This window comes from Diuraphis noxia, unplaced genomic scaffold (assembly GCF_037042655.1).
Source record: "Diuraphis noxia isolate RWA-SAM2 unplaced genomic scaffold, SU_Dnox_SAM2 contig0012, whole genome shotgun sequence".
Lineage (NCBI taxonomy): Eukaryota > Metazoa > Arthropoda > Insecta > Hemiptera > Aphididae > Diuraphis > Diuraphis noxia.
Window position 1 is genome coordinate 2072501 of NW_028301722.1, and position 7500 is coordinate 2080000.

The 7500-nt window shown below is 62.3% G+C and overlaps 3 non-coding genes across 3 annotated transcripts in view; all 3 read left to right on the top strand.

Moving 5' to 3' along the window:
* The first annotated feature begins 2130 nt into the window (after positions 1–2130).
* Positions 2131–4618, top strand: LOC149054111 (small subunit ribosomal RNA). Its single transcript, XR_016192352.1, has one exon. It is a non-coding gene; the product is annotated as a small subunit ribosomal RNA (ribosomal RNA).
* Positions 4619–4828: 210 nt separating this feature from the next.
* On the top strand, positions 4829–4986 carry LOC149054112 (5.8S ribosomal RNA). The gene has a single exon (XR_016192363.1). It is a non-coding gene; the product is annotated as a 5.8S ribosomal RNA (ribosomal RNA).
* Positions 4987–5388: 402 nt separating this feature from the next.
* LOC149054113 (large subunit ribosomal RNA) overlaps positions 5389–7500 on the top strand; it is a 4199-nt gene continuing 2087 nt past the window's right edge. Inside the window, exon 1 of the ribosomal RNA XR_016192358.1 lies at positions 5389–7500. This exon is cut by the window's right edge and continues 2087 nt beyond it. This is a non-coding gene — a ribosomal RNA (large subunit ribosomal RNA).

Here is a 7500-nt window from a genome sequence, read left to right on the forward strand (position 1 = left end):
ATGCGGGCAGCCCGGACGTCGACGTTGCACGGGGTTTCGAAACCGGAGTTTTTGGATCGCGATTTTTTCCAAACCCAATAACTCGTTAACGGTCGGTTTTCGGTGGACGAACCAAAGAGGTGATCTCGTCGGGCGCACCGAATACTATCAGGAATAGTAGGTCCGACGGACGTGATGCGATTTTTAAATATTTTTCGATTGTGCGATTGTGGCGGGGGTATTAGTGTTCGGGTGGGGGGAACCGATACGCGCGCCGATTGCGGTAGTTGACGGGCGCGCGTCCACTGTTGCACGAGCGACGCTACGCCATTACGGGTGGTCGGTTAGACGAAATGTATTATCACTGTCCCAATCCGCGCGCCCGGTGGTCGGTGTCGTAGGCGGTCGGCCGGTACTGCTACTCGGGACCGCATGGCGGCCGGCTAGATTTGCGTCCCGCCATTTTTTTTCGTGCCGTGCCGCCAAGCGGCGTGCGTACGGTGGTCGACGACTTGTAACAACGTCACGGGTGGTCGGTTAGACGAAATGCGCTCGGGTGGCCCGGGTAGACCGCGGTCGGTGGGACGGGAGAAGATTTGTTCATGTCGGGTGGTCGGGTGAAAAAAAATTACGTAGCACTGTTACGCGCGTCCTAACGTCGTTTACGATGAACACGTTTTATTTTCCAGTCGACCGTCCACGGTGGTCCGTCGAGCCGGGGTAGGTCGCATGCGGGCTGCCCGGACGTCGACGTTGCACGGGGTTTCGAAACCGGAGTTTTTGGATCGCGATTTTTTCCAAACCCAATAACTCGTTATCGGTCGGTGTTCGGTGGACGAACCAAAGAGGTGATCTCGTCGGGCGCACCGAATACTATCAGGAATAGTAGGTCCGACGGACGTGATGCGATTTTTAAATATTTTTCGATTGTGCGATTGCGGCGGGGGTATTAGTGTTCGGGTGGGGGGAACCGATACGCGCGCCGATTGCGGTAGTTGACGGGCGCGCGTCCACTGTTGCACGAGCGACGCTACGCCATTACGGGTGGTCGGTTAGACGAAATGTATTATCACTGTCCCAATCCGCGCGCCCGGTGGTCGGTGTCGTAGGTGGTCGGCCGGCTAGATTTGCGTCCCGCCACTTTTTTTCGTGCCGTGCCGCCAAGCGGCGTGCGTACGGTGGTCGACGACTTGTAACAACGTTAGGCGAAATGCGATTGTGGCGGGGGTATTAGTGTTCGGGCGGGGGGATCCGATACGGGCGCGGATTGCGGTAGTCCACGGGCGCGCGTCCACTGTTACACGAACGACGCTACGCCATTAAGGTGGAAAAACCCGGGATTTTGTAAATTTGTGAGCGGTTCGGTCGTCGGCGTTGCAGTCGACGGCCGGCCGCCGATCACGAACACCACAACAGCAAAGCCACGGGCGACGCCGAAGACGGCGCGTACACCTCGCGGCGCCCACCGGTCGCCGCCAACTGACGGTCGTCCACGTACGCGGGACACCGTCGGTTGAGTGGCCGGTCCGGTGAGAGCCGGCGGAAGGTGACACGCGTCCGCGTTTCGGCCGCCGACCCATCTCGCAATCCGAGTGGCGAAACTCAACCGGCGCCGCGCGTCCACCAGCCGGTGTTTGCGCGGCGCGCGCCAATCCACACCGATGACGACTCCCGTTACCGTTCCGCGTGTCACGAACACTCGACGCCAGAACATTCCCGCCGCGGCCGGCCATCGTCGCCGCGCCCGGCGGTCGCCGGGGCGAAGCCACGGGACGGCGGACTTCGCGTCGCGTCCCGGCTTCCCCCTCGATCTCGGCTGGGGGCCGTTACGAATCGGGCGAGAGCCGGTCTCGGTACGCTCGCCGGGGACCCGTGCACACACCGTCACCCGAACCCGGCGGTCGACCGTCACCCGGTCCGTCTCGTCAACGTGTCGCACTCCGTGTGCCGACCACACCACACACACATTTTGTTGTTGTTGAACCGCGGTCGGTCGCGCGGCCGTGACCCACAGCGGTCCCGGCCACGCGATCGCCCTCGGCGTCGGCTCGCCGCCCCCTTCCGCGGGGCGTCGGACCGGCGCTCGGACGCACGCGTCCCAGGCCGCCACGCGCGTGGCGGTCGCGGGGCGCGGTAGCAGTAAACCCGAGATCCCTGGTTGATCCTGCCAGTAGTCATATGCTTGTCTCAAAGATTAAGCCATGCATGTCTCAGTGCAAGCCGCATTAAGGTGAAACCGCGAAAGGCTCATTAAATCAGTTGTGGTTCCTTAGATCGTACCCAAGTTACTTGGATAACTGTGGTAATTCTAGAGCTAATACATGCCGACAGAGTTCCGACCGTCGCGGCGCTCTCGGGCGTCGCGCGCGGGAGGAACGCTTTTATTAGATCAAAACCGGCCCGTCGCGGCGCGCTTCGTGCGCGTCCCGATCGCGGCCCGCGCAAAGACCTGGTGACTCTGAATAACTTCGAGCTGATCGCACGGTCTCCGTACCGGCGACGCATCTTTCAAATGTCTGCCTTATCAACTGTCGACGGTAGGTTCCATGCCTACCGTGGTGGTAACGGGTAACGGGGAATCAGGGTTCGATTCCGGAGAGGGAGCCTGAGAAACGGCTACCACATCCAAGGAAGGCAGCAGGCGCGCAAATTACCCACTCCCGGAACGGGGAGGTAGTGACGAAAAATAACGATACGGGACTCATCCGAGGCCCCGTAATCGGAATGAGAACACTTTAAAACCTTTAAACGAGGATCAATTGGAGGGCAAGTCTGGTGCCAGCAGCCGCGGTAATTCCAGCTCCAATAGCGTATATTAAAGTTGTTGCGGTTAAAAAGCTCGTAGTCGGATCTGTGTCTGGGCGGTGCCGGACCACCCTGGCGGTCCGGCGTGTCGCGGCCGGCCGTGCCGCGGGACCACGTGTCCCGTCGGCGCGGTCGCCGTCGCGCTCGTCAGCCGTCTCGGGGTGTTAGTTACCGGCACGTCGGCCGGACGTATTGTCGGCAGGCGGACACGTGTCTCGTGCTCCCGGCGCGCCGCGCGGCCACGCGTCGCGCGGCCGTCGGGGTTCGACGACGGCGGCCGCCTACTCCAATCTTGCTGCGCGGTGCTCTTCACCGAGTGCCGTCGGCGGGCCGACACGTTTACTTTGAACAAATTAGAGTGCTCAAAGCAGGCTCAAATCTGGCGGGGCGGCTTCACGGCCGTCTCGTCAAAAGGCCCTGAATACTGGTCGCATGGAATAATGGAACAAGACCTCGGTCCCGCGCATCTCCGCCCTTCGCGGGCGCGCGAAACCGCCTTCCGGGGCGTTTCCGTGCGCGGGCCGCCGGGCCGCGGGCGCCAGTCGCCCGCGCGTCCCGCCGGGCCGGTTTTCGGGACCGGAGGTAATGATCAACAGAGACGGGCGGGGGCATTCGTACCGAGACGTTAGAGGTGAAATTCTTGGATCGTCTCGAGACGAACTGACGCGAAAGCATTTGCCAAGTACGTTCTCGTATGATCAAGAACGAAAGTTAGAGGTTCGAAGGCGATCAGATACCGCCCTAGTTCTAACTGTAAACGATGCCAGCTAGCGATCCGCCGGCGTTTCATTAACGACCCGGCGGGCAGCTTCCGGGAAACCGAAGCTTTTCGGTTCCGGGGGAAGTATGATTGCAAAGTTGAAACTTAAAGGAATTGACGGAAGGGCACCACCAGGAGTGGAGCCTGCGGCTTAATTTGACTCAACACGGGAAACCTCACCAGGCCCGGACACCGGAAAGATTGACAGATTGAGAGCTCTTTCTTGATTCGGTGGGTGGTGGTGCATGGCCGTTCTTAGTTGGTGGAGCGATCTGTCTGGTTAATTCCGATAACGAACGAGACTCTGTCCTGCTAACTAGGCGGGTAAACCCGGGTCGGCGTGGGCGCGGCGCCGGCGGTTTCGGCCGTCTGCGTTCGCGTTCCCGTCGGCTCGGCCCGGTATCCCCGAACGCGTTCGCCCGTCGTCCACGGCGGTCGTCGGGCGCGGCCGCGCCATCCGCGTCCCGGCGTGCGGCGGGCGTGCGGGGGTCGGGGGGCAACCTCCGGTCGCCGTGCGTCAGTCGTGCGCTGGGCTCCGCGGTGAAGCGCGCCGCGTTCGCGGCCGTCGCCGGCGGATCACGATACGTTACTAGGGCTACCGCCGGCTCCCAGGAGCTTAAACTCTTCTTAGAGGGACAGGCGGCGGACGAAAATAGCCGCACGAGACTGAGCGATAACAGGTCTGTGATGCCCTTAGATGTTCTGGGCCGCACGCGCGCTACACTGAAGGAATCAGCGTGTGTTAACATTCCTGGGCCGACAGGCTTCCGGGTAACCCGCTGAACCTCCTTCGTGCTTAGGGATCGTGGCTTGCAATTTTTCCACGTGAACGAGGAATTCCCAGTAAGCGCGAGTCATCAGCTCGCGTTGATTACGTCCCTGCCCTTTGTACACACCGCCCGTCGCTACTACCGATTGAACGACCGCAGTGAGGTCTTCGGACTGGACGCGCGTTATTCGGCCCCCTCGGGGGCTGGGTCGTCGCGCGACCGGGAAGATGACCGAACTCGGCCGTTTAGAGGAAGTAAAAGTCGTAACAAGGTTTCCGTAGGTGAACCTGCGGAAGGATCATTAGAGACGGGCCCGCGGCGCCGGCGACTCGCTTGCCGGTCTCGCGCGCGCCTAATCCGACCCCGTGGCCGCGTGCGCTCGCGCGCGACAACCGCGCACGGTTGTCGTCCGCCGACCGCCCGCGCGCCGCGACCCCCGACCGAGAGTCGACCGAAAGATGGTTACCGTCGTCGGAAGACGATTGTGTAAACGAAAAAAAAAAAACAAACACCCGACCCCGAACGGCGGATCACTTGGCTCGTGGATCGATGAAGACCGCAGCTATCTGCGCGTCGTCGTGTAATCCGCAGGTTATACGAACATCGACCAGTCGAACGCACATTGCGGCCTCGGTGACCCGCGGGTCCCGGGCCACGCCTGTCTGAGGGTCGTATACCGGATACTCGGCCAGACCGATGCGCCGGCACGGCAGGCGTCCGGCGGAGCGCGCGCGCCGCGTCCGGTCCTCACGGGGACCGGCGCCCGCGCGCCCGTCGGCCGCACGCCGCGCCCGCGCGAGTTTGGCGGCTCGACCGGGGAAAACGCGGGCTACCGCTCGCGGCTGCCCCCGGTCGTCCGCCCAAGTTGTGACGGCAAACAGTCACGGGTTCTCGCGCCGTCGAACGGCACGTCCCCGTCCGCCCGCCGCGCGAGAGCGCGGCCGGGTCGGCTGAGAGTCGTCCTCGAGACGCCACCTCTCCGGCAACCGAGAAGCGGACGCGGACCGTCGCCGCGCGGACGGAGCGCGGACCCGCGCACCAGTTACCACCACCACACGTACCACACACTTGTTCCGACCTCAGATCAGGCGGGACTACCCGCCGGATTTAAGCATATTAATAAGCGGAGGAAAAGAAAACAACCGTGATTCCCCCAGTAGCGGCGAGCGAACAGGGAAAAGCCCATCGCCGAATCCCGCCGCGCACTTTTGTGTCGCGGCACGTATGGGAGTTGTGGCGTACGGGCCGGCCTCGTTGCCGGGGCGCACGTGACGGTCCAAGTCTCCCTTGAACGGGGCCATGGCCCGCAGATGGTGCCAGGCCAGTAGAGGCCGTCACAGCGTTCCGGGATCGGACCGCGCCTTCGAGTCGGGTTGCTTGAGAGTGCAGCCCGAAGCGGGTGGTAAACTCCATCTAAGGCTAAATACGGCCACGAGACCGATAGTGGACAAGTACCGTGAGGGAAAGTTGAAAAGAACTTTGAAGAGAGAGTTCATAAGAACGTGAAACCGTTCGGGTGTAAACGGACAGAGCCCGCGAGTCCCCGCCGGGCGAATTCACGGTCGGTGGTCTCACCGCCGGCCGGATCTTTCGCTCGGTCAGCGGACGTCGCGACTCGTTGGGCGCCGGCCGAAGGGCCCGGGTGGCGGTTCGTCGCGGCGGTCGCGCCTCGGCGTGACCGTTCGCGCCGAACCCCGGTGCTCCTGGTCGGCTCGCCCGACGGCATGAACCGTCGACGCGGCCCCGTCGCAGGCGGGGTCCCGTCGGTCGGCGACGAGTTTCGGGCTACTTTCCGACCCGTCTTGAAACACGGACCAAGGAGTCTAACGTGTGCGCGAGTCAACGGTGATCTCACGAAAAACCACGTTTGGCGCAATGAAAGTGAACCGTTTACGGTGCGGACGATGGCCTAGCGACCGAACCCACCGGCGTTCAAAGTCGCGCTGGTCCGCAGTCCGGGGGCGTCTCCGCCAGGTCGGCTCCGGCCGTCCGGGGGCGCACCCTTAGCGCACACGTTGGTACCCGAAAGATGGTGAACTATGCCTGGCCAGGATGAAGTCAGGGGAAACCCTGATGGAGGTCCGCAGCGATTCTGACGTGCAAATCGATCGTCTGAGCTGGGTATAGGGGCGAAAGACTAATCGAACCATCTAGTAGCTGGTTCCATCCGAAGTTTCCCTCAGGATAGCTGGCGCCGATGTGTCCCGCCCGTTCGCGGGCGTACGGACGCCGGTGGGACTCCGCGCTGTACGGCGCGGTAACAACCCGCTCGTAACACGGAGGATGTCTCATACGGTAAAGCGAATGATTAGAGGACATTGGGGCCGAAACGACCTCAACCTATTCTCAAACTATAAATGGGTGAGATCGCCGGCTTTACCTGGTACACCGCGTGAACCGCGTGCGAAGCCGGCGACGGAACCCTAGGCGCTTAGTGGGCCATTTTTGGTAAGCAGAACTGGCGCTGCGGGATGAACCGAACGCCGAGTTAAGGCGCCGAAATCGACGCGTATTCAGAGACCATGAAAGGCGTTGGTTGCTGATGACAGCAGGACGGTGGCCATGGAAGTCGGAATCCGCTAAGGAGTGTGTAACAACTCACCTGCCGAAGCAACTAGCTCTGAAAATGGATGGCGCTGGAGCGTCGTGCCTATACTCGGCCGTCGGCGGCACAGTGGGGCCGGTCGTCGCTCGCGGCGGCCGGTCCCGGCAAGCCCCGACGAGTAGGATGGCGCGGCGGTGTGCGTCGAAGGGCAGGTCGCGAGACCGCCTGGAGCCGCCGTCGGTGCAGATCTTGGTGGTAGTAGCAAATACTCGAGAGGGGCCCTCGGGGGCTGCCGTGGAGAAGGGTTTCTTGTGAACAGCCGTTGTCCAAGAGTCAGTCGATCCTAAGCCCGGGGAGAGATCCTCGTACCACGGGCGAAGGCGTTTTCGAATCGCCCATGGGGCGAGAGGGAATCCGGTCCGTATTCCGGAACCCGACGCGGAACCGCTCCCTAGTGTTCGGGGCTCTTTTGTCTCGTCCGGGCGACCGGAATGAACTCGAAGAAGCCGCCGGGGGGTCCGGGAAGAGTTCTCTTTTCTCTGTGAGCGTTGTACGTCCCTGGAATCCTCTAGCCGGGCGATAGGGACGCGAGCGCGAAGAGCACCGCTCGTTGCGGCGGTGTCCGTGACCCCCACGCGGAC